At 44.0% G+C, this 27,260-nt stretch overlaps 1 long non-coding RNA gene across 1 annotated transcript; it reads right to left on the reverse strand.

Moving 5' to 3' along the window:
* Window positions 1–279: 279 nt before the first annotated feature.
* On the reverse strand, window positions 280–12,392 carry LOC142061576 (uncharacterized). The gene is made up of 3 exons (XR_012662152.1): window positions 11,999–12,392; window positions 10,188–10,690; window positions 280–1,346 (listed from the first exon to the last, which is right to left on the reverse strand). It is a non-coding gene; the product is annotated as an uncharacterized LOC142061576 (long non-coding RNA).
* Between the last annotated feature and the right edge of the window lie 14,868 nt (window positions 12,393–27,260).

A 27,260-nucleotide genomic window follows, 5' to 3' on the forward strand; every position in this document is an offset into this window, starting at 1 on the left:
TTCTAACCTCTCTATTAATTTGTTGAAGGTAGACTTAAACAAATGCCTCTTTTTTTCACTCTAAGTTTCTTTTAAATGACAAACTCCTTGTCTTCTCATTCAAGGTTAATATTTCTCCTTGTTTAAGAGAAGCAGCTTGGATCTGAGACATCAGTCAGCCTTTTGCTGGCTGACACATCTCTATGGAGTGAGACAGGCTCACTTGCTAAATTCCTACTGCCACGCAATAGCAGACATTGTTTTGCTTGTGGTTCATTAATTACATCTGTGTAATGAGGCTACAGAAGGAAAGCAAGGGTCTTTAGTAGAATAATTATTTTAAAATATATGCAGGTCTGTCACAATGGGCTGTTCTTAACATCAATATGATGGCACGAAGTGGCAAAATTCTATTAAAAATTAAACCTTTAAAACAAACTGCAATAACGTCCCATCCATTTGCTGGGGAAACCTAACAGCCAGCCAGTGCATCAATAATTGCACATTCAAAAGAAACAGCCACCATTTGTCACTCTCAAGCGTCAAGAGAGAAAAGTTTGTAGCCACTCTGCTACATGTCCCCAGAATAAGAAGGAGGATTTCCGAGGGCTGCGTTTGCAGCTTGCCTTTCTCCCAGCCAGTCACCAGGTAATGTTTTGGAGCCAGCAACCATCAAGCTGAAACCTCTGCTTCTGACAAGCCGCTCGGTGCAGGTCAGCCACTTAGTAATGAAGCCATATACAGCAACGGCACAAAGAGAATACAGATGACAGGCAGTTCTGGGAAACAGCAGTCCCTGTGCTCCACATGCCACAGCATCTGTCAGCAATGGCCCCTATTTTTAATATGCCCCATGTCCCCAGTGAGAAGAATCAGAATAAATCAGGGGGTCAGGATGGGAAGTTGTCTGTCCACGTTTCTTCTGCTCAATACCAGACCCAAACCATATTTGAGGCATTCTGGGAAGAGGTTCAGACTGGAATTCACTCACTTTGTGTGCCAGGGCGAATACCGAGCACGCAGCCTCGTGCGCTGCTAGCGCCACGCTGAGCTGCCACCTTGCCCTGGAAACAGGGACACACAGCCAGGGCTGTCCCCTTCCCTCTCCACGCTGCTGTCTGATTCAGTCAGTTTTTGTCCTTCATTTATCAGGATGAGGGCATCCCTTCCTTTCTTATGAGCCAGAGGAAATCATCTTAGGAGCAAATGCCGTGGTCACAGGTTCCCGAAGGTGCCACACGCTATCCCACAGGGCTGGTGCTGCATGTCACCTTGCAGTGGGTACAGCTGTGGTGGCTGGCCGTGGCTCTGATGGACCCGCGAAGACCTTAGCCGGGTCAGGCATCACTCCACGAATTATCTTTCTCCTGATAAACATATACTCACACACACATATTCACACATATACATACCCACAGTATACAAAAATACAGAAATATTGTATGAAACAAATGACAGTATTGGACCTGAGGATGTGTTACTGATTACCTGGGATAATGAAAGAAGGCAGCAATTTATTTTTTTTCTACAGGAGAAGGGTATTTAACAAAATTACAATTTAAACATTATTTATAGGGTAACCTTGTCTCCAAAACCTCTTACAGTGGAAATAAATTAAGGGTCATCCATCACGAGCAAATGCTGCTGTTCCAGTCTCTTCTGGTGCAGCTTCATACCAGACTAGGCAATTTCCCAGGATTTCACCAAGCACCTGGAGCGGATCCGATCTCGGCTGCCTTCAGCCACGCTCGGCTGCGTGGTTAATGCACCCTGCCTGCACGAGCGGGCCAGATGAAGTCAGCACAACATTAAGGTAATCTGGAGCTGCCTGATTCAGATAATCAAAGTCAGGTCCCCAGGGCTTGTCTCCACTGAGAAATCAACGCAAAACATCCAGGACGTGAATTGTCAGTGCCACAAGCATTCGCATAAAGTCCTCCTGCTCCCCACTGAAATGAATTTCTCCCTGTTCAGCCTAACCCAGTTCCCCAAGAGAACTGAGCTTAGCGACAACGGAGGTAATTTCGGAAAGGAGTGAAGGTGTCATGGTGGAAATTAGTGCAAAAAGCTGCAACTCAGCAGTATCGTCTCTGCCTGCTCTTTCAGACATTCCAGATGGGTCTTTGGACATATTTCCATTTGAAGGTAGGAGAGTCATCTTCCCTCACTTCCTACCCACTGTCTTATTTTAAGTAATGAATCACATGTTTTACTTTTTCCTCTTTTCCCTTTATGAAGCTAAAAATGCAGATCAACCTTTTCTAGTCCTTTGAAGCTTCAGCCTTCGGCAACACCAGCAGCAAATAACCTCTGCTGCTATTAAATGTTATTTTATCATTGCTAAGTGACAATTTTCATAGAAGAATGACACTTTTCTGATTTCTTAAAATATTCCCCATGGTGATAGACCTTGTTTATTCCCTAATTAGCAAACTCGTTTCTGATATTCAGAAATAAGGGAAATATTCCACTCTGAAACTTTAGGATTAACGGGAGGTCACATCTAAGATGTCTGTGAACCTCCTGAATCATGGAGGAGGTGAGAAGAACATGCATTGTGTTGGGCCTCTTTTTTTCTTTTTTTTTTTTTTGTCAGAGAAAGATGATTTTATATACTTTTATAACAGAACTTGAGACCTTGGAAATTACTTCTGTGTGAAAAAATGACAGGCAAAAGCAAAGCAGCAAACAAAACTGCCCCAGAGCTGACGGCATGTCACCAGTGCAGCAGGCACCGTGTCCTTCAGCTGACAGCAGTTTCATCAGCAGCCGGGCATGTTACATTTGCCCCCAGGCACCTAAAACACACCAGACTGACAGCTCTTCGGTGGCTTTATTGGGCCTGTTGGAGATAGTAGCAGGGAATCAATTAGCAGTCAGAATATTTAAGTTGTATGTGACTGGGTGGACAAACACCCCAAAGCGACTCACCCACTGCAGAGGCTTGACCAGCATTTCGTCACCCCGAGGCTGCAGGCATTTTGAGCGAGGAGTCAGAGACAATGATAAACAAGGACAATTTGGGCAAATTGTGTGAGAAGTTGCTCCATCATGCGGATGGAGCCATTAAATTGGGTCTATCCCACAGAGGAGGGATTTGCTGTGGGGCAGCTCGATCCTCACCCAGCTGCCAGGAGCCACGTTACCCTCCAAGTCTCATGGGTTTTTTAAAGTTCTTTCCTGGTATGAAAAACCTTTCTGGACTTGGGGGGAGAGAGTTTTCTGGGTTAATCCTGTCAGTCAAGTGCCTTTTACAGGCAGAAAATTAATTTCCAACATAAAAGCAGAAAAATATGAAAACTCAAGAGGAAACAGAAGGTAGGAAATCTAGAAAAATAATTGTCCACTTGGCCAAAGTGAAAGCAGCAGATTGCTTTGCGGGCTTATTCAGACCTTATGCAAGTATCCAAGACTATTCGCTTGTAACTGGTGAAATAATCAATACCCACCCACTTGTGAAGTTCAGAGAAAATAATGAACTGGCGAATATTTATAGCAAAAGCCATGGCACATTAGGTATTCCAAAGGACTTATGTAAGCACCACTTTCTTTAACACAGCTTTAGAGGGAACACTTTAAGAAGCTTTATCAGCATAAAACACATTTTGAAATTCATGAAAATTAATAATTGGCACAGCAAAGTCAAAGCCATCTAAGTGGAATGACTTAACCCTGCTGGACAGTATTTTTCACTAACAATAATGGTTAATCTGCCAGTTGAGAGAGGAAAACTCTCTTCTATTGTCAAATGCAGTGAAACAAAGGAAGAAACTTCTCCAGCTGATGGGGACTTTTTGGAAATAAATGAAACATGGCAAGTTCTATAGAATAAGGCCCATTGTTCAAAATAAAACAAATTAATCCTAAGTTGAGGAAACTGAGTCAGAGCAATTTCCTTGTGACTCAACTAAGCGCTGCGTTTTAGTCTGGCGTCAGCCTCTATCCCCTGAGTGAGTATTTTCTTTGGACCAGGCCCTGTCGCACTGGCATGGATTTCACATCCAAGTCCTTCACTCTGAAACATTTGCACTGTTTTCACACCCATTCAAGTGCTTGACTCCAACATATATTTTAGCATAAAAATGGCAGAGCCTAAGGCTTGGATTTTCCTCCCGGAGGCTGTAGCAGGGAGTCCCTGCAGGGGCCAGGGCAGCCTAGTCCGGCACTGCTAAGCATTCCCAAATTTGCTCAATTAAATGTATGAATTAAACATACATTTATGTATGGAGAAGTGTGACAAGGCTTTGTGCAGTTTAATTTATACCCTGAAATTTGTTGAGTTTCGTGTCTTACCCTGTCATTCTTGCTAAGGGTGGTCAAACCCCACTTACCACAGTAGATTAATTTAGAAGCAACTTCCTCTCTCTTGGGTCTCAGGATAATTTTGTGCTTCACAGAGTTTTTGGGGATAGTTAAGGGCATGTCAGGCTTGGGATGCATCCTTCTGTAGCTACAAGCCAGCTCCTGGTAGCAATCAATTCTTCATGGAGAATTCACTTCCCTGCTTTCATCAAATACACCCTTCTTAACTAGCAAATGACGCTCCCTGCCAGCCAAACCAAACAATTTTTGCTTAAGGCCAACTACATGTCTTCAAGCTTCCTCCTACCAAGGGCTGCAAACAAATGTCTGAGGCTGACCGCAGCCTCCTCCCTGCCATCGCTTCTTGCTGACTTCTGCTCCTCCCTTAATCTCCGGCTGCTTTGTGTTATACAGACTTCCCAGAGCTGTTCCAAAAGAGATCATTTTGGATCAGAAGACTTAACCTGAATCCTTCTCTCTTCTGGCATTTATCACCTGCTGATTTTTTGTGTTCTGCATCAGAAGAGGCCACCACGTCAAAGCAAAAGCAGTTGAAAAGGCTTGTCAATTTTCAAATGAAAGCCACAAATACCAGCAAACCACGTAGGATTTGGCTCTTTTGAGTTTGAACGGGTGAAGATTTGTAGTCTACTAAAATCTAAGATTAAATGAAATCTTCAGCCTCTCTATACAACTAAAATGAATCATTCTCCCTCAACAGATTGAAACCATTATGCCTCCCAAGGTTGTCTTTGTAACCTGCTCAGCCAACAGTCATTTATACTTTATATATATAATTTTCTTTTGTTACAAAACTGAGAAACACGCTGTCCACCTGTCACTGTCTTCCACAGCCTCCAACACAGAACTTATGATGCCATTTTTCATAGAAATACTCCTTACTCTCCATCATTAATTCCTTGGGGCAAGGAATGATTTTTTTTTTCTCTTTTTGTGTGCTGTGCCTGACACAGCAGGGGCCAGATTTGCATTAAGCAGCATATAACAGGATCTAGAGCATTATGCAGTATAATGAGTGATAGCAAGCAGAGTGGTAAATGGTGTCATTTAGTGCATACTATCCCTGTGGCTCCCTATCATCAGCTTTTTATTGAATGAGCTTATCCTCACAGTTTCTTACTGATCTAAAAGTTTGTCTCTGTCATTATGCCAGTCTGGGTGTCTATTTAATGCTTTTCTGCTGCAGCTCCTCTTTTCCTGCCCCTCTTTCCCAGCCTGCTCTGGGGAGTTGGGGGCTACATTCCTTTTTTCTTTTTCTCTTTTTTTTATATATATATTCCTTTACTGCTTTGCTTCCCAACTTTGCAACAACGTGGACAGTCAAGTGCTCCTGAAGGCCAACACATGATATACAACCGTGGAGAGGCAGATTGGCCCCAGAACCAAAGATGATCCTCACAGCACCCCTTCTGCTTCCTCCTCTAGTTAAGAAATTAAACCCAAACACTTTTCAGAGCACATCATGGCCAACTCTTCCTCAACTCTTCTGAGCATCTACTCAGACTCCATTTGCAATTCTCCTTCCAGACCGAAACACACAGGAGAAGGCGGCTTTGCTCTGACCTGCACCCTCCAGCTAATGCCTTTGACACAGACCTGCCTCCCACCAGACTTGACACCAAAGGGACTGAGGACTTTCACATCCCGAGATTGTCATCTCAGGTTTTAGCTCGCATCACTCTCTGTCCTCTTCCCATCTGTGCCACCTCCTGCTACTCCCATCTCCAGTCCGCACATTGCAAACCAGGCAGCAGGAGCTAATACAAGGCTGCTGGATATGTTTCTATTAATCATCTTCCCTTCATCCCATCTGCTACCTCTCTTCTTGAGTCTGGCCCACCCAGCTCCCAAATTTATAGCACTCACAATGCAAAAGAGTTAATCGAATCCAATCTTTCAGCAAAATCTCTAGCATCTGCTGTTCCATATTTGGTTCCCAGCAAGGGCTGCTCAGTCCCAGCCTCATCTCCTTTGTTTATACCACAGTTCCCATTAGACCAAATGAAGAGCGTAATTAATTAATTGGTACCCGAACTTGAGAGTTCCACATGCATCATTGGAAACAATAAAAATAGCTATGCTCTATGTGTAAACGTCTTTTGACTATGTCTTCTCATTTACTGTTTGCACGGTAGCCGTAAGCAGAAGCCCCAGCTCGCCCTGGGATCTCGTCACTAAGGTCAGAAGCAGGTGAGAGCTGCAGACAAATAAATGGAGGGAAGGGAGAGCAAAACAGGGAAAGATAGGCAAAACTTCTCCAGGGCCTATACCATGTGTTCACTTGAATAGCGCTCGTGAGAGTGTGGGTTTCTAACAGAAGCTATTAAAAAAAAATAAAATCAGAAGCAGTATGTTCACCTCTACCAGGCTTACCTATTTAGTAGATTTCAAAGAAGAGGTTTTAAAAATCATAACCACGGTGTTTGATTTATCACAGGACTGGGGCCAGGGTGTTTCCTGGCACAATAACAACCAGTGCTGGAGGCCAGGGTAGGTGAAGGCAGCTCTGAGCACTGTCAGACACAGCGGGTAAAGTCCCAACAGCCCCAAACTGGCCTTTTATACCAGAACCCGTTGTGTTTCCTGAGTTTATTCCGCACGTGCCCCCTTGGGGAACACTTTGTCCTGTGTGGCATCTGTTTGCATCCACTATCCCTGGATTTCACCAGGCAGCGGTGCGCGGCACATCTCTCAAGGAGACCCGTTAGGCTTTTTTGTACCAACGTCGTTGGTCTGGCACCACCAGCTCAGTGAAACAGTGGGCCTGGGGACTCTAATGGAAACCTATTATCCAGCAGCCCAATCCCACTTCTGCTTTCGTTTGCGGGATGGTATCTCAGGCATTCATTTATTTGACATCCATTATTTTTTCTGGAGCCCAGCTGCTTTAGCTCTACCCCTCATTTCTTTTCTTCGCAGTGCAAATCATTTAGATGCGTGCATAGCTCTGAAACAAAGCAGCCATTTCTTCCTGCACAGCTAAGCCCGGTGCCTTCTGCTGGAGATAACTCATGCGCCTGTGGTTCTCAGCAGCGGGGATGAAAAGGGAGGGAGTTGGGGTACGTTTAATAAAATTATATCTTACACTGTTTACTGACCGAAGAGTTGTTTGACAGACGCTCCATCCTTAGCTATGTTTAAATTATTCCCTTAGCAAAGAATACAAACTGCACACTTCATCTTGCCCAATACAAAAATAAACAGAACATGCAAAATATATGGTCCTGGTATATGGTCCCATACAAAGTACTCTGATTTCTCCTTCGCTTAAATATTTTCCGCACAATGTTTGCTCGGTAATTTATTCTTCCACTGGCTACAACGCATTAAATGTCAAAATCTGTTTATCTTATGAATTTTCAAGACTAATAGTGAGTCTCCTATTTCAGCTTAAATAATGTTGTTGGTCAGATACCTTTTGATGGATTGTATAAATAAAGCCAGATACAGAGATGTTTAAAAAAAATCTGAGGTTTTTTTTCCCATTTTTCTTAGTTTCCCAAAGAAGCATGTGAATATTGTGATCGACCCTATTTTCCCTAAGACTTCCGAGGTGTTTGGGTCCTTTATAGAGGGAAAAAAAACCACCACCTGAAAGGGATTACAGAAGAGCCGATTTGCTGTTTTCAGGTCCTTCCTACCTCATCCCCTCTGCATCCCGCCTGGGACACGGCCAAGAGGCAGGAGGGGCTCGAGTGAGGCTGGGAGAGGGGGGATCCCAGGCACCAGGTGCCTGCCGCCCCCCGGCAGCCCAAGCACGACCTGAGCTCCCACGGCTCCAGATGAGTTGTGTGCAAGTGGCCCCGTGAATCCAGACACAGGGGCCATCCAGACAGGCTGGATGGAGCCAATGAAGCCAGCCCAAACCGCAAAGCCCCCCCAGTGCAGCAGGGCCACCCCTCGACCGACTCCGATCATCCTTGGACAAGCCAAAACATGCAATTTGGCCGCTGGCCCAGCCTTACAGGCCATTCCTGTAGAGCAGTGCAGATGCTGCCATAAAGACTGATAAAAATCACTTTTCACCTTGACCTTTGAAATCCAGAGCTATGTCAGACATACCAGACACCAGATTAGGGAGCAGGAGCCAGTGTGTCCGAGGAGGGATCTGACCCATCGCTCACCATAGCCCTTCGTCCCATATCAGCCCTAGCTGGGCTCTACAAGGCTGCCACAGAGCCTGGAATAAGGTCGCAGCTAACAGTCTTCACATGCGCTTAGTATAAATGTTTCCCACTAATTAAATTATTTGCTCACAAGTTGTAAATCAACTAAGCCTGGCAAAGGCCTTTCATATCTCTATAGCCACCTTATGTTAATTCACAAACAAATTATACCGATTTATTTCTCACGAGACTTAGAAGGCAGAGGGAGGAAGAGCCAATTTAGAAACAGCCAGGCACCACTGCCAAGAGCTTCCTATCATTTTCACTGCAAAAGCAGAAGTCGGGCTGTTCTCTTGCTTTCTTGAAGCTCAAAGGCAAAGCAACATGCAACGTAGCTCCCCAAAGCCACCATCCCCCCGATGCCAGCAGTTCCTGCTGATTGCCATGTGCTCGGAGCCCACCTAGGACAAAACCATGGATTTTTGTATTGAGACTTTTGTGACAGGGGCGGAGGCAAGTTCCTGCCTTGCTTTCACTCCTGGCAGACTTAAAATTGTCGGTAGCAAGGAGAGGAGGGGCAGGTGGGAGCCTGTTCCCTAGTGTGTCTGTAATTCATGTGCAGCACTAGGGCGTTAGCTGGGGAAGTTTCGATATTGACTTTTCGGATCTGTCTCACCATGTCACTTCCCACCAAATATATTTAAAGAGAAGTCGAACAAAAGAATAAAAAACATCAGGGAGCTAATGGGTCTGATTCATGGTGGTATTTCTCCAGGTTCAGGCAATTCCTCTCAAAACCCTGCTTCAGAAATGCAGGAAAGCTGAATGCAGAGACCAGCAGTAGGAGCAGAGCAATCTCTGTGACTGGTAATGCAGGGACGGTGACGCAGCCCTCGAGGGAAAGGAAGGATGCAGGCAAAAAGGGAAGAAAGGAGATGGCCTCAATTTATCTGTTACTAATTCAATGAACAGATTAGCAAAATGAGGAGGGCCCAGGGGTAAATAAAAAATGCTTTGGTTGCTGCTTAGCTCTGCTGTTCCTGCTACCGGAGCCAAGCTGCAGGCGCTGCAGGGCTTTCAGCAAGGGGCACAGGTGGGTATGTGGGATGAGATGGCTGAAGAGGAGAAGAGATGCCCTCAAGGAGAGATCAAGAGTGCAGCTATTCAGATAACTGGGATGTTTCTCTGGCTCTTGGTGTATACAAACCACTGTGGTGAGAGTGGACCAGTGATAGAGACTGCAGTATATGGACCTTTATGTTTAACAAGCTTTCTACCTGAACCTAAAAATGCACCTTTGAACAGTAAAGGGGCAGGAGGGACATGACTGACACCTTCCCGAGGAAGAAAAGCACAATACAAAGCAACTTCCTTACCGTATCAAGAGAGGCAGAGAATTATCATGCTTAAGGATCCTACCATACCTGTGGCTATTTCCAAAGGAGCTGAAGAAATATGGCCTAATTTCTCTCTGTAGCTGGGAGATTACTTGTCCTGACTTTGCAACAGGGACGAAACAGCTGCGCACAGAGGTATTTTTTTCTTTTTGTCCAAGCATCCTTGATAAATCACCTCGCTGCCGTCCGTGGCATGCTGCATACCGACGCCTCCAAGTACAACCTGCCCAAGCGGCCACTCTCCCAATGAACCGTACGTCGGGAGGGCGTTGGAGACGGTAACAAAGCTGGCAGGAGCCAGGCTAGCATCTCACGAGCCTTATGCTAAATGTTTCTAAAAAGGGTTAGATGGAGGCTGTGTTCAACACTGTACATAATTTACCTGAAGCAGGAGCTGGGAGGGGACAGGAGCGATGGGAGATCCTGGAGGGTCCATGTTTGACACTGGTGAGGGAGAGCTCACATGGACTCTTGTGCCAGCAGACATGTGGGGGAAAATATTTGGCTGTAAAAACACCAAACCAAGACAAAAAAATTGAGACTGTGTTACCCGAACTTTGGTAAGAGCTTTGCAGTAAGAAAAACCCTCAGTTTCTTAAGAAAGGAAGATAAGGCATTTAGCAATAATATATGGTAACTAGAAGACACTAAACTGCTTGGAGATAAGTACATTAACCACAATCCAAATAACAACACTGAAATTAAGGCAAGAAAAGCACAACAGCTCCCACAAGACCTCTGGGGACTGCATGCATAAAATGGTTCCTTCATTTAACTAACAATTTTACCAAAGTTTATTTCTTATTCAGCAGCAACGCTAAGAGGGAGGGAGCGTCTCTTGCAGCTTCTTCTCACAAAGAAAACTCCAGACTCAAGAGAAAATACCTGTAACAGAGTAAGAGGATTTACTTTGGTTTTCTTTGCCCCCATATATGTTACTAAGTCTCATCCCAGTGAATTACGACAGCTCATTCAGTCTGGGACCTCTTTGCAGTCTTCTGGAATTAGCTCCATTAACAAATCATGGAAATATTCCATTCAGGCGAAGGATTAGGAAAAGATACACACTCCTGGCATGAAAATTAGCAGCACATCCGAATGAATTTATGAGCTCCCCTCCCTCTGCCCTGAGACCAGAGGCTGCAGCCAGCAGCGGGCTCAGCCGGGCTGGCCCAGCTGGACTAAGGGCTAGGCCATGTTTTATGAGTGCTGACGGAGACACCCACTCTGCCTGTCGTCTGCTGGGAGCCAGACCAGCTGCAGGGGAGAGCTGAAGGCGCACCTAGGAGCTGGGATACTGCCCGGGAGGCAGGTACAGCCCTCGGGAAGGAGCTGGGCAGACCTGGGTCCAGCCTCCCCCATCGGAGCGGCCAGTTCTGCCTGGGCTGCCCTGACACCACGCACAGCCAAGGATCTAAGAAAATAAAGTGTGCCTCCAGTAGTGGCCTGTTAAACCTCTCAGCTGCTGCAAGGGGAAACTCGAATACAAATATTGGTCACTCAACACACTTTACTGTTCCTGTGAATTGGTCACATCACAAGGAATTGGTGTAAATCTCTTTCCACTGATCTACAGCAGCTACAAAATTTCAACTGCCAAACACTGCTTCGGAGTTAGGAGAGTTTATTGTCAAGAGAACATGATCCCTGAGGTCTCTTCCAACCTGGTATTCTGTGATTGATTCTATGAAACAAGCATATATAGGGCTGGTTCAGTGGGACTCGTGAGCTGGAAAATGCTTTCAAAATGCTTTGAATAGAAATATGGATCAGGAGAAGAAATCATCATAAAATGCCTCTTTGAACACTGCTGTCAATGAACCCAGTAGTATAAATGTTTTTATGGTATGTTTGCTTGTGAAAGAGACTGTGAAAGTCATTATTCTGTGAATATTGGTGTATCTTCTGCAAGATGGTACTGCACAGAGGGATCAATAAAGGCCCCAAAGTAGGTGCAACCCAGATTATCTGGAATATCAAAATGTACAATCATGCATTGCCTGCAAAGGAAATAAGGATAACTTGGTATTGCATAACTATAGCCTCATTATCATCATGACTCACTTATTATTTTTACTGCATAGCTTTTTCCAGTGTCAGACCCACAGTTATCTCTAAATAAGAGGTTTATATTCCCCTTCTTGTAAATCAAACTCAGAACAAAGAAAATTTTGCAGAATACATTTTGCTGACCTTTTGCTTGTTGCCTTCGTGTTAGTCCGTCCCAGCCAAATCCCTGCGTGTCCTCTTGGACAAACAGTTAAACTCCTTCCACCAAAATTACACACTGATGTTTCAGACCCCTTGTTTTTCACTGTTCCATTTGAGAGTAGAAATAACAGCATAAAGCTAATCTAAACAGTGACCCCAAAACATGAGAAACTTGCAACCTCTGCACAGATAGTCTGTGAACTGAAAAAGGGCTCAGTTACTTGGCTAACAGAAATATTTACCCAGCTCTAGGGAAAATACTCAGCCACAGATTTTTATCTAACAGCTTCTCTGGTGACAGTTTAATATGGAATTTGGACTCAAAAGGGTAATTGAACTTCAACAAGCTTTTCCTACAAAGAACAGTGAAAATTGCTCTTTCTTCTGGCCAATGAATACTTTCATTGTTTATGGTATAATATTCTCTTAGCATATAGGAGATTACTCGTATTTTACGCATTTACAGACACAGATACAAACACATACACAGGTATTGTGTGTAGCGCTGAGATGTTGCAAAGAAAAAAATGCTGAGATTTTTGCACCTTGAGAGAGGTTTTAACCAGCTCCCAAATGTCACATGGCAGTTAAAATGGAACTATACTCATGTTTTTATTCAAATAACTACTCTAAAATTACAAAAGATAAGTACCACCTTTCAGCATGAATAAACTTGAATACATACTAAAAATAATTCTGCATTAACTCCTGAAGTTACTGCCTTCTGGAAAGTGTAAATGGATAGAGTTTGCTATTAGATGCTTTACATAACCATATGTCAAAAAATTCAATAGAATGAAAATTGCATATCCGAAAAGTGAAGCATTTTAAGAGGTAGTTTTACAATTTATATTTTTTAAAAAAATAACACAAGTCTTTTAGCTAAGCCCAAGATCTTTGACACAATTCACTTTTTCACTCTGAGTAGTTGGCATAAAATTTTAAGGGCTGGGCAAAGAAGTCTGAAACATGGTTTAGGGATTAGGGTACCATTCTCTCACCCTTACTTACAACAGCTGGTACTTAAGAGTGTGAGTAGCCCTGGTGAAATCAATGAACTGCAGAGTAAGGAACAACTCGATATCAGAAAGGCAAGCAGTGTCTTGATTGATAAACTCCAGTGGTACATCAGGTTTGAGCTATAACCCAGTGCCCCCCCCCCGCCCCTTTTTTTCTATTTTTCATATCACACCAGAATTTTTAACCCAGCCACTTAAGTGTTGGGTGAACTATTTTCTTCAGCATCTCTGGGTCGAGATGGCCCTGGATGGTGCTAGGAAGAAGCTCCTCATCTACCCCACACCCTTCTCCTCTTGCACCCTCTCTCACCCCTTACAGCTGACCCTGGGAAGCCCAGAGCGATGGGCCCAAGAGGATCTGGTTATCGTCCCTCCATCGCAGTGCCACCGAGTTACCTCCTGATCGAGGAGCTCCGTATCATTCTTGGTGGGAGCAGCACAGGACATCACCATTTGGCTCTGCTGCCATGGAAGATGCTGAGGCTCCTGCAAGCTCAGAGGGGAGTTATTTGTTACATGTTACTTATTTCTTAGAAATAAAGTTCCCTCAGTACAATGTGTGGCAATGGGTAGAAGTACACCGCAGTGAGAGGAAAAACCCATCAGCGCTTCGGCAATTGTTTGGGCGTTTCTTGAGGAAGGGCGGTGCAGGGATGTGTTTCTTTCTCATAACTTGGAGGACAATTTTTATCCTTGAATCAGGCATTACTTTCAGGAAGTACAGCTGCTGAGATTCACCAGGACAATATTTGAAATTGTGAATAATAAAATATTTATTAATCCAAGTACAGCAGATTAAAGACTTTTATTCCTAGAAGATACAGTGCAGACAGCTTCTTTCTTTATGCAAGGATGAGTTCTCTAAACCCAAGTAAAGCAATATTATAAGCAGGCAAAGCATAATACAAAATGAATTCATAAGTACTAAGCAAAGAGTTTGAGAATTATTGTAAAGGGTGACTTCAGATCATTTAAAACATGGAAGTCTATACTTTACTGTAACAGGATACTCCAGGACTGATCATTTGGGCTGTATTGTTAAACACGTGCTCTATAAATACCTTCACCTTCACTCTGCCACTTCTGTACACATCTTGGTTACCTACAAAGACACACATTTTTAAAACTAATGGTATATATTATTATACAATAGTTGTTCTTCCCAACAATATTGTGGTATCCAAATTTCAAGCTGAGAAATGTGCAATAAGACTCGTTAATGTAACTCAAAGTTCCAATTTCACAGAGGAAATTACACACTGGATCATCAACCAGAGGGAGTTTGTAAATTATTCTGAGGTCCTTAAATCACTAAGCATGCAAACAGGTTTTCCAATGCATTACTACGTTCAACAACATGAAGTAATTTGAGGGAAAAACAATTCCGTGTAGAAATCACAGGAGTGGTTAGTCTTTCCACCAACTTCAAGCCTTTTTCCCTAGCAAAGGCAGGTGCCAAGACTGGGGAAGGGGTTCCTCACAGCCCTGCTGAGCTCTCCTCTTGAGGAGCCCGATTTCCTTGTGGACAACAGTGCTGTGATCGTCACCTTTGGCTGTGAGTTGCGAATGCACAACCTGACGGACAAACTCAAGTCTTTACAGGTAAGTGCTGCGAGGCTTAACTAAGACAAGAATTTGAAGATGTGTTTGAGGGCTGCAGAGCAGATTTTCAAGACAGGTCAGCAACCGTCAGGTTCCTTAAAAAGAAAGTCTGACCAAAATTGTGACAGTGTAAACAGCTGCATGTTGGGTCTTCGGCAGACTTGTCCCATCCCGTTCACTGTATTGTAGTGTTGACTCAGCATCCATTGCTGGTAGAACAGAATGTCCTAATTTTTTGTTACTAAGAGATCTATTCTGCATGTAACTTTACGGATCTCCTCGCTGTAAGTTTGCCCTACTCTGATGACTTCACCCCTCTGGAAGTATAAGTTCCTGCCTCATTTGGACATAAAATACCACACATTGAGAGTGGGAGGATTTTTGAAGGTCCACAGCTTACCCTTCTGGCTTCCGACACGCATCAGAAATTTTCCCCTGACTCCAATGGGAGCCGAGGCTTCCTTTTACAGTCAGTCCCTGCAGTCACACATTTGCAAATTATTCTTGGCTGTGGATATTTATGCTGCAAACATCTCTCCTTTTATCAATAAACACCTTTCAAAGCCAAACCTTTGCTATGTAACAAACTTGAATTCACCAAGCAGATTTTAGGCATTTGTTGAAGAGTCAAAAAAAATGAATGCACAGTTAAGGACATTTATGTTTGGGAGCAGTCATTTACCATCATTTTCCTTCTCTCTACTTACATGTTTTAGCACAACTGGTTTTTAAGACATGATTTTATGTCATACATAATATAGACTGGATAATTACCAAGTGTCCCATATGTTGTAGGTCATTCCCACGGCTGTTGATGCTTGATCTCTTGTCTCCTGTTTCTCCATGAGCAGGCACCCTACCAAGTTTTCAGACACATAATTTATTGGGCAGAGGAAAAGGATTCCTTTCCAATAATAAAAAAAAGGAAAAGGGGGAAGTGAGAGAAAGGTTTTGAACTAACAGAGCAAAACATTTTAATTGAGCTGATAAAAAAATCAGTCCAAAAAAGTATCAAAATCTTTCACAAGATGGCAAAATTTATCCAGCTCTGAATTTGAGGGGTAGATGCTGAGGACAGGCTGAAATCTGGAGCAGAGACAAGAAATTATACAAAGAGCAGCTGTAGGAGAAGAGGGGGTATTTACGTGAGACGCGATAAGCAGCACAGTGCCTGACAGAGTGATTCACATGGAAACCGTTGCAGGACCGTTCGTTAGTGATTGACACTTTGGATCCCGAGGTGAAGAATTCCTGAGGCTCCGACAGTCTCCTGTTTGGGAGAAGGTAATGAGAGCATTTTGTGAGCAAAGTAGGTCACGGCTCAGCAGGAGCGGCACGTTGTCACATTAGACTATGAAGATGCATAGCTTCCAAGAGGGTTTCTTTTTTCCTGCAGTTATTTCGTTTAGCCAAGTATAATCTGTATTTTAAGGAAAACAAGATGGTCATAATTTATGGGTCAGCCCATTGTTCTTGCAAAGGCTTTGTGAAAGAGAAAAGTGATTGCACTGTCCCGCTACAAAAGATGGTGATTTGGGTAAGTAAGCACAATTGTCTGAACAATATTCTGCAAATGAGCGTAAAAAATTATATCAGAGACCAAAGCATGAGTCACACAGAATTACTCAATAAGAAACAGCAAGTCAACTTTCATAGGATTTGGGTAATGTGGATATCTCCTGAAGTTATGCTTTTCTGTAGCAGCAGTTATGATGGAGACAAGACACACAGAAAAATAAAAATGCCCAGTCATTTCAAGAGTAAAAAGCAGAAAATTTCAGGTGACAAAAACCAAACCAAAACTCAGTCACTTTGTATTTCTGATAGCTTGTGTGAACTGAGCAAAGCGAGCCCAGAAATTATCCAAAGAGGTCTGAGGAATGTGATGCTTTGCTCGCTATCCCGTCAGGAACAAAAGCCTAATGACAGGAATGATTGAGGCTAGATTTTGACACTTGAGAGTACATAGAGTAGGTGTAGAAAAGATTACAGTTATGCACACAGATGGAAGAAGTAGATCACTGGAGAACAGAAGTGTGACAGTATTAAGACAGATAAAGTAATTTATTTTATAGGAAACTATTATACGGTTGAGAATCATGGGGCTTTCTTTTTCCATCAGAGTGAAAAGGAAAGAATATCTGATTTTCTTCCACATGATCCACAAAATGCGTCATGTGCTTCTGATGGTGTCAGAGAGAAAGAAAACGGTTTAGAGAGTGGGCGAACATTTGGATTTCTACCTGATTGACAATGTGCAAGTCAGGGAATTGGCCCAGCATCAATGAGTATCTAATTAATTTTGGCAGTAAATACCGCCAACACTGCAGGAAAATGGTCATCTAACAGGTTCAGAATCAATACATTCTCCTCTATTTCAAGAACCACCACTGAAATGAATAATAATTTTACTAATTCCCTGTCCCAGGCGTCCCCCTGTAGAAGCTGGAACAACTCCTACGTTTAACGGTGGCTTTTCTCCAGTGTTTCTCAGAGTTCATTTAATCTAGTGACCAAACATAAAAAAGCCCCAGATGCTGGCAGTCACTCACTGAGAGTTATCCAGATGCCTTCTGGGAGAACTTCCTCCCAAATCTGGCAAAATATGGTCTTTAGCTCTGAATTATAGGGTTTTGTATTGCTTTCCAGCAGTGACACCACGCACAGATGTTCTGCACCGGGGCACTAACGCTTCTGTCTTCTGCGCCAAGTAAAGGCATGCATAAAGCAGGCTTGAATTCAGTTTTCTAACATCAAAATGTTTTGTATTCCAGCATGCTGAGGTCAAACCCTCTCTTATAGCCAACCCAGGATTTTCATGTAAATTAAAAGACCAAATCCGAAATTCTATCAGAAAAGGATGGAAGGAAAAATTCTTTAAGGAGGAGAAGCCGCTTGAGGTAGCTCAAAATTATTTCAGAAATTAATTGGCTTAGAAGTAATTGGCAATGCTACCTAGGCACCAGGTAAGCAATTACTTACTTTATAAAGCAAGAGCTTTAATGTATGTTAGAAATGGAGGGCAGAATGCTTGTACAAAATATATGCGTTTTTTCCTGCTAATCTTCCATAATGTTATCTGTAAGACACATCCAGACAGTTCAAAGGTACCAGAGCCTTTCAAAGTCTGTATATTCTTCCTCCGCACATTAGAGATAGAGGCATTAAGAGTTGAATATATATGTGCCTAAATTCCCTTCATTTCAGTAGTCTACATATTTTCTGAGGATCTAAGTCCAGAGACACCAGATGGTCGTTTTTCTCAGATATTTATGCACCTACACATGCAAATAGGTGCCCAGCGGTATTTCAAGCATGTCCAAAAACTTAGCTCTCTAAATAACCATTAAAAATATTGATGCAGCGTTTTCATCCTACGAGATTTTTCTGAAGTATCAAAGGGAAAAGTACTTCTATGCAAATTTGTCAATAATTGAAAAGATGTGTACCTCCAGGCCACAGAGTGGGTACCACGTAGATCTGTGATATGGCAGCCGAATGCGATACTAGACAGGGCAAAGCAATGACAGCGGCTCTAGGAATAACCTGGCACTGGAAGAGTTAAAAACTCCACTTAAAGCTCGATTAAAACGACAGCCACATTTTTTTGTATCACAACCAGAGCAGTTATTACTGGCCTTGCACACAAGGCATCTGCGCTCCCGAGGTTCAACAGCCAAACGTCTCCAGCCCTCCCTACGCTCCGGGATACCCCCAGAATGGATGGGAACACAAAGATACTCTTGTGGAGGCTGATTTTAAGAAATTCAGATGAAATTTACCCTATAAACATTCAGCAGAGAGTCTCAAACGACAAAAAGAAAAGACTGAGGCAGCTCAGGGTGGAGACGACTAGAAATATAAATGCTAAACAAAAATACTAAGATTTATCTCCCTCCTTCTATGAATGTGGATTTTGTGTACTCCAACGCCAGCAGAGCTCTCTGTTAAACCAAACAGCCTGTGCTGGGGTTTATTAAGGAATAGGGTGTTACTTCAGTTCTTAAGAAGAATATATTATAGGTTTCTGTCCTAGAGGTTTGGGTTTTTTTGTTTAGGTTCCTGACACTTCAGCAAATTGGTTTACAGCAAAATGCAAAGGAAGACTGTCCTGGGGAAGAATTAGAGGGTTTTAAAATGCAATAAAAACTCACAGGGAAAAATTTCTTAGCTATAATTCATAGTTTTGTCTCAAAGGGCATTAACAGAATTTTATTACTTTGATCTTCTGAAGAATGCGTTTCTTAACCTCATTAGTCATTTTGCTTAATTTTAAATACAGATGCCATGAGCGATAAAGCCCCAGCATTTTAAAAGGGACAGTCCTTCCTATATTAGTCAAAATCGCCCTACTGAAGTTCAGTTCAAAAGTTCAGTTAAAGCAGACTTTATGGCAGACAATCTGTTACAATAAATGAGCATTCATAATTAACAGCTGGCCTGATGTAGCCTTTGAGAAGGATCACAACCTTCCTCTTTAAGATCTCAACATAATAATTTCTGTTTGTGACCACAACCTATCTCTCTACTTAAAAGTTTAGCAAGGGGTTAAATGATAGCAAGGGTTAGATAATTCCACTATTGACCAAAGTTAAAAGCTTGCAGTTCTCAGAGACCATACTAACTGCTCTGATTATAAAGTATGAATTTTAATAACAATACCGTACTCTATTTCTCACCAGCATAGGTTTAGAACTGATTAAAATACAACAGGAATGTATTTGTCTCTATCTAGGCAAGGAACATTACTAAGTAACATCCTCCTGCATTGTCTCAAAGGGAACAGCACTTGATAACACCGCTTTCCTCTGCAAAGTTGAGAGTCAGGTGAAGTTTACTTCACTAAGCAGGGACGTTAGTTCCAAATATTTCAAGGGCTGAGATTTGAGGTATTCCTATTTGCTTTATATTTCATGCAGTTTTCCTTCTACGAGCACTGCTATCGATGTGAAAAAGATAACGTTGTCATAACGGATATTGGGGTTTGAGTTTTTCAAATTTACTTCAATGAAGTTATGTCAATGAAATTAAAACCAATTTGTTTGCTCCATGAAACAGCAGATCTTCTAGAAGCAGTAAGATTTTAGATTATTGAAATAACCCTTGTCACATACTGATAGATTTTCTTTCTAAGGTTATTCAATAAGCATAAGTTTCAGATCATCTTTGCTGAGGGCATTTTACAGCTTCCCTGGGTGGTGGCCAGTGAACACCAGGATGCTGCGTACTCACAGCTGAGCCACCGCCCTACGATGGAGCACCTCTCCAAGGCTTCCCAAAGCAAGGCCTGCTCCAGCGCGGTTGCGGTCCCATCCCATTTTGCAACTGTGGGCAACTGCCTTGTCTTGACTAATAATAATCACAGTCTTAGCCAATGAGAGCCAAAGACACTGAGCCATCAGAGTTAGTGAAGAGGGTGAAGAGGACTTACAAGGTTAAGCCATGCTACCAGGAGAACCAAGAAGATGAGTAAGAGTGGTTTCCCCTCCAGCAGACACTGCCGGCTGAGCTTGCCGCTCACAGATCTCTTTTCCCATCTCTGCCTGGCAGCTGGGCTTTCCTCTATTGTCTGGCTTATACAAACACACAAATAACCTAAAGCAAACACTGCTTTCCATAAAGGCCTGACCAGTAACCTCCTATAAAAACAAAGAGAAGGTGCTCCTAGGTTTATGGGGAGCCTTAGAAGTCTGGAACATCAGAAAAATTGACTCATTTCATCTGATTCAAGGCTGGGCCTGCTCCAGGCAGGGACATTGTGTCGTCACTTATGTAATTAAATGGAGCCTAAATATAGAGTGCTGATAGTATATATCAAGTCCTTATCCAGGATTCAGACTCTGCCACAGAAGGAAGAACAAACAGACACAGAAACCTGACGTACAGGTCTATGAGCCTTATTCCCCTCTTTTGGAGTGAACGTGTTTGGCGAACAATGCACACCTTTCAGATCAGCTCTGCCGTAGGAATTGAAACGACAACTTTACCCTTCCCTTGTACATCAGCGGGTGGTTTTGGAGAGCAGAAAAAAGGGAAGAGGCTGTTTTTCTTAATGAAGGATTTAAGCCAAAAATATTTAAACAAATCTTTTTGTTCTGCCATCCTACAGGTGGAACCCTCTCAGTTTGGGAGACAGGAGTTCAGCTGAGGGAAACCTTGGCTCTGCTGAGGGCTGCCAGTGGTCAAGGCAGCCCACCTCCTTCCAGAGATGCTCCGTGGGTTTTATAGAAGGTTTGTATCTTAACACCAAAAAGACCTTTGAGTTAAAAACAACGAGCAATGTGATTTGTTGAGTCAGAGCACTATGAATGACAAATTAGAAATTATAAAACTGGGTTTCTTTGTGAAGCAGCACACAAACAATTAATCTCCCCAATTCCCTGGCCTGCTGAGGAACACTGTGTTCAATTTTCCTTTAATTTTTTCAGTCATAGATGGAAATATGCCTTAAAGTGTTAGCCAGCCATGCTGAGAGTCTGCTAATTCCCCAAATAAAGTTCATCTAAAACTCTGAAATTTATGCCCAGCCTGAGAAGGGTGATGTGCTGCTTTCTAATTTGATCTGCTGTTCTTATCACCAAGGGGCACCCACAGACCTGCAAGTCAGTCCCGTTTATATGATCGTTCTTTCCCAAACTAATGCTGTAAGCAGGCTGAGCTCACACTGAGACCAATGATAAATAACCAACCTTGAGCAACACATTTGCTTTATTAACTCACGTAAGCAGGGAAGCACGCGCACATAAAACCCTAATGCTGCTTGGAGGTGATGATTGCCTAGCTGGGGCAGGGGTGCTGTGTTAGAGCAATGGGACGAAGGTTTAACTTCCCAGAAAGTGTCAACACCTATTAAGATTTCAGCTCCATCGTTCCCAGGGTTCAGCTCCCTCTTCCACCCTGGTTCTTTAGTCTTTTTTACCATGTCGGAGCACCTTGCCACCTCCAGGAATTAATCCTCCAGACCCCTGCAGGGTAAGGAAGGATTATCAAGTCCATTTTTCAAAGCAGGAAGGGGATTGCAAAGTAGAGAGTTTGTTGCACAGAACCTGATCAGAGATATAGCCAGGCCTGGCAAGCATGCAATGAGACGGGGTACCCCTGGTCTGTACAAGAAACTTCCATATGTATGTCTAGGGGATCACATAGATTTAATAACTCACTTTTATTAGTTGGTGTTGACTCCCCTCAAACTTTACAATCAATATGGGCCTTAAGAAAACAAAGCAAAAATCAATAACCAGAGAAGAAAGAGGCATCCTCTCTACCCAACCTGTCATCTGCCATCTGATAGACACAGACGCAGCTTCCCATCGCTGACAGACCATGCCCAGACACCTGCAAGAGAGGAGGAAAAATTTCTGACACCAGACAGGTGAGCTGTACAAGCAAGAAGCCATGCATAAAGACAGGCTCCACTAACAAAAGAACCCTGTGATGATCTGTGAAGCTTCCCAAACAATCCTTATCTCATCCCAAACACCCAATGCCGGCAGAATTAAGGTAGGGAGAAGCGACGCCAGAGGAAGAGGATTTCTAGATGAGAGTCTGAGTCTTTCTCAAAGGATGATGGGGACACCCCAGCCCCTCCTGACCTGAATTCCCTTCAATGAGGCTAATACTGTGGTTAAACATGAAGTTTTACAGCATACCAGTGGAACAGGCAGGAGGAGGTTTATATATACAGGTGGGATGTGCTTTGTGCAGAAGCCTGGAGAAAGACTAATTTTATTCCCTTTGAGAAGAGACATGAATAGGAGAGAGATGAAAAGCACTGTTCCCCACAGCCTCCCCAAACCCACTTCTGATCCCCAGAGAATGTACTCAGGATGGGACAGACATTGCTTTTATTCATATTGCAGGTTGGTAAGGGATTCCTAGCACCAAAAGCAAAACATATTCAAAACAAAAGCCTGCAGTGAGTTGTAACACTTCATCCCTTCTTTTCCTAACTACAATTCAACCCCAATAAATGGGGTTAAACACTGGGAAAACAGACATGGACTACAGGAGTAGCCTGGTTAATGCACATACCTGGTCTTGGACATATCTCCCTGGGTAGCGACAGGCTGGCACAGGAACCAGCCCTGGGGTTGTGCTGCAGAGACAGGACTAACACGGTCACAAGCTAACACAGCCAGGCAGCTCACAGAGCAGCAGCCCATGACTGTCTGAGGACTGAGCTGACACCCACCTGATGACCTGGGCAAAGCCTTTCTCCTGCCCAGAGCGGGGCTGCCGCAGAGCCCAGCGCAGCACCTGCGTCCCCTTTGGCACCCAGCTCAGCTCACAAACCAGTGCCTCATGAACAGAAATCAGTTTAAGTGTAATGGCGGTACCAAAAACAATCTTTCTCTACAATTACACCTTTTACTTTTACTTCCAAAACACCCTCCTGCTCACGTTCTACTTACGTGGATGTACTGGTGCTGCATCCCCTGCAGCATCACTGGACACCCACACACACACTCCTGGCTGCGTGAAACTACTGAGTTGTGCTTTCCCTTCTGTATGCAACCAAGAAAGATATTGCAAGGAGAAAATGAGAGGTTTTTTCAGGACACAGGGAATCCACCTACCCACCACACAAGGAAACAAAACCTTTCGCTACAGGTGAAGCTCCCAGCACTGCAAAGCCCCTTTGAAGCTCTGTCGAGGCGCTGCAGTACGCTGGACCGGTGATGGGAGGGCAATAGATGCTGGGATACTGCCACCATTCACCGAACAGCCAGAGTTGTTTCCCTACATCCATCGAGTGGTGGCAAAGCTTACCTACATGGCTGGAGGTGCAGGATGCTTATTCCCCATCTTCCGATGGAGCATGCCTTGGTGAATCACGACACTCCTCACATCCCAGCGAAGAACAAAAGGATTCGGACCTACAGCCCTGATAAAACACACACAAGCTCCCTTTTTCAGAGACTTCTCTGGAAACTTTTTCTGCTTCAGCTGGTGCAAACATGCCCTGAGAAACCTAATGTTAGAAGTTAGTTTTAAAATTGCATGCAGTAGCTCTTTTGAAACAAAATATTTTCAAGACATCTCTGCACTTAGGCCAGTTTCTTTGGGCATCCAGCCCCACATTTAAGCACCAAATGCAAAAACCCCCAGATTAGGTGTCTAGTGCTTAGTTTTACGCCCCTGCATTTGAAAATATGGTCCTTAATATCGGATTCTCAGGCACCTGGAAGTATGTGCTTTCCTTTGGAGTGATTAAAAAAAGGAAATCATCTCTATATATCATTCTTATTTTCTTTCCTTTATATTGTTTTAAGGCTGCTTTTATGCGGCACTGGAAAGTTACAGCCCGTGATTTGTTGCGTTCTGGTCTGCTAATAGAAACATCCCCCACGACTGCCGCTCACTCCTAAGAGCAGAAGGATCGTAACACAGATTGTAAATGGTTGCATTACTGAGAAAGATAATGTTTCTTTCCATTTTCCTTTCCCTCGGTTGATATTTATCGTGGCAGGGTTGCGTAAGCATGTAAGAGAGAGATCATGCATTATTTACCAGTGTGGAAAGGGGGAAAGGCTCCAGCCTTTCACAGCGTGGCTGAACCCTGAGCAGTTCCCACCCACTAAGGTTTGCATCGTGCTCGGCAGTAGCTTGGCTGAAGGGTTGTTAAAGCAAGTATGATTGCCCTGACAGCCCAGAAAGCAGCAGCTGAATGGTCCCGAGGGGTGCAGGCTCTGCTTTCCCTTCTTTCTGCTCTGGATGGCTTATGCCACTGTTTATTTCACACTATGGCAAGCCTGGACCGAGCTCAGGCCAGAACTGCCACCAAGTCACCGCAACCATCGATAAATTCCTTGGGGTCAGCTGGGGCTCCAGGAGGCTCCAACACTTCTGAGACAAAATTTCGTGCTCTTGAATGCAGCTGGGGGAAGACACGCTCATAGGGGAGGGTGAGACAGGAGAACACAGAGCCTCTCCAGCCTCGGGACTCGTCCCCGCGATGCCACCAGGGCTGGCGATGCCGACCGCAGCTTCCAAACATGCCAGGAAGTTGCAACACTCAAAGGTTTATTATTGTTTAACTGCAGCCAGTGTCAGAGGCTCTACATTTATCCTTCTAGTGCATATTAAAAAAACTACGAAACAAGTAATTAAATGCTGGAAACCTTAAAAAAGAAAAAAGAAAAAAGAAAAAGAAAAGAAGTAACGATAACAAAGCTACTAAATAAGAAGTAAATTGAGAAAGAATTACAAGGAACTAAATATTTTAAAAGCTCTTCCAAATTAAGGAGAACAAAGGGAAAGGATCAGCTCTTACTTTTGCAGTTAAGGTATTATTTATGGCAATCTAGCTTTTTTAAGAGTAAGCCTGGACACAGTGCTACAGAAAACACATCTGATTTACTCCCGGGGCTCCTCATCAGTTTCCATATCAGCTTCAGCCAGCCAAAAAGCAGGAGGAGTTCTATGCGCTCCCGAGCCTGCGTGCACACAGGGCACTTGTAAAACACCCAGAGGATTTATCTCAGCGCTGGGTGGTTGGACCATGAGCATTAGCAACAGCCTCAGCCCAAAGCGCTAGCACTGGAGCTGAACTACTGTATCTTCGGGGCAGAAAACAAATCTTGCAAGAATGAGAGAGAACTTATTTAGCAGCAAAACGGAAGAAGTAAATAAAGATCCCAGCTCTGTGTCTGCGTGCAGCCTGCATGTGAAAAGGGGTGGGAAGAGGAGACTCAGGGGGGACACCCTGTTTTTGCAGGGAAGAGACACACAGCCACACGAGGTCCCACAGAGGCACTGACCTGGCAGAGCAAACAGCCCATTTGTCCCCTCCCAGCAGTGAGATGACTGTCCCTTTGACGTGACTGTCCCATCCGCCTCCGGGGACACCTCCGATGGCTCAGGGGAACACTCCCCACAGGCTCGAGGGAAGGAGGGAGGTGGAGGATGAGGAGCCACCCCGGCAGAGCCCTTCTCCACATCTGCCCAGTTTGACTCCAAGCCATCAAGCCAAGCACCACAGGGCTGCCAAGAAACACCCTTCTCTGCAGGGAGAAAATGCACCCATGACTGCAGCATTCATGTATATCGTTTGTAGTCTTTTTGCCCCCTCATGCAGCATTGGTAATATTTGCAGACAAGCTGTTTATAACAAACTTTTTGCTAAAGTATGTAAAACATTAAGATTGTCCACGCTATTCATAGGACTCAGCCCCCAGATGCCTTCCTGCTTTCCCTATGGACTAATAAAAACAATAAACAAATAAAAAAAGGATGCAAAGTTTGGTTAAACTCAAAAACAGTTTGGGGAGGAAAAAGCTGCAGACGGGATGGTCCTGGGAAGACATCCAGCTTTCCAGACGTCCATGTCATGCTGCTGCCCACAAACCTTCCTATTTCAAGGAGCTGCCATACATAAAACAGTTGCAAACCATACTAGCTTTTTAATGACTCTGTTGATTTTTCCAGCCCCTGTGCTGGCTGCCCGCCTCGGTGTCCTGTCCTTTGAACCTGCACAGAGTAAATAGGTGCAGCTACTGTGGCTCTGCGGGCAGGAGATGTGTCCCCAGGAGGAGCATTAGGTGCAGGCAGGGAGCGACCCCCCCGCCTCCCTGGAGGGCAGCATGTGGAAGAGTCAGCTCACTTCAGCTGAAAAAGGGGAAAAAGAAAAAGAGAGAAACAAAAAGCCAGCAAAGCCACAGGGGAAGGTCTCCTTGTGAATTCAATAGGTCCCCAAGACTCGGAGGTAAACGTGCAGGTAGTGGCCTTTCTGAGGACAGATCCAGAAGGACGTGAACAGGGATGTGACAGCCTTCGAGTGCCCCAGCAGACTTGCTGGAGGCTCAAGGGGTTTAACTGGAGCACCTGGAGCTTGGCCGGAGCTGAGGAACACACCGACCAGGGCCTCAGGGGCTGTTGGCCTCTAGCAGAGACTTTATTTATTTAAATCTAACTGACCAGAAGATTTCTCCTCTCTTCATTCCCCCTCTCCCAGCAGAAACATTTATTATGCTAATTGAAACGTTTAATCACCCAGGACCATTGGCTGCAATATCTCATCATAAGGAGCTTTAATGTTTGCTTGGATCAGCACCCTGGGACTGGAGAATGTGTTTCACCCTTTCCTCTGCCCAGTTACCAAGTGCTCCTCTCTTCCTCGCTCCTCTCGCCCCCCCGGCCCTGCCCCCTGCCCTTTTTCAAGTTGCAGTGTGTTAAAATAAAGGTATTAACGGCGCTTATCTGATGTACGGGAGCGAGAGATTGCGAGAGCGAGCTGGCAAGCAGCCAGCAGCTAATGGCATAAAAAGCAATTTGATAAAAAGAAAAAAATTAACACGCTAATTGTCAGGCTGGAGAGGGTGCTGGGGACCATATAAAAGAAAAAAAAAAAAAAAAAAGACATTTTCTGATTACTCTAGATTACAATAAAAGTCTGAGGAAGAAAGAAAGGTTTTGATGCAATTTTCTTCTGCTCGCCCCATTCTCTGCTACCCTCCCCTAGCTCAAAGCCTCTAGCCAGAGCCTCAGGCACTCACAGGGATTTATCAGAAGATCTCTTCCTTTTTAGCATCCTGTCACTGGCAGATGCACCACAGGCTGCAGAGCCGGTCGGCACCACCACGCAGTTCTCCCCTTCCCATGGTGGCAAGTGACACTGTGGTGGA

Source organism: Phalacrocorax aristotelis, chromosome 8 (genome assembly GCF_949628215.1).
Source record: "Phalacrocorax aristotelis chromosome 8, bGulAri2.1, whole genome shotgun sequence".
Lineage (NCBI taxonomy): Eukaryota > Metazoa > Chordata > Aves > Suliformes > Phalacrocoracidae > Phalacrocorax > Phalacrocorax aristotelis.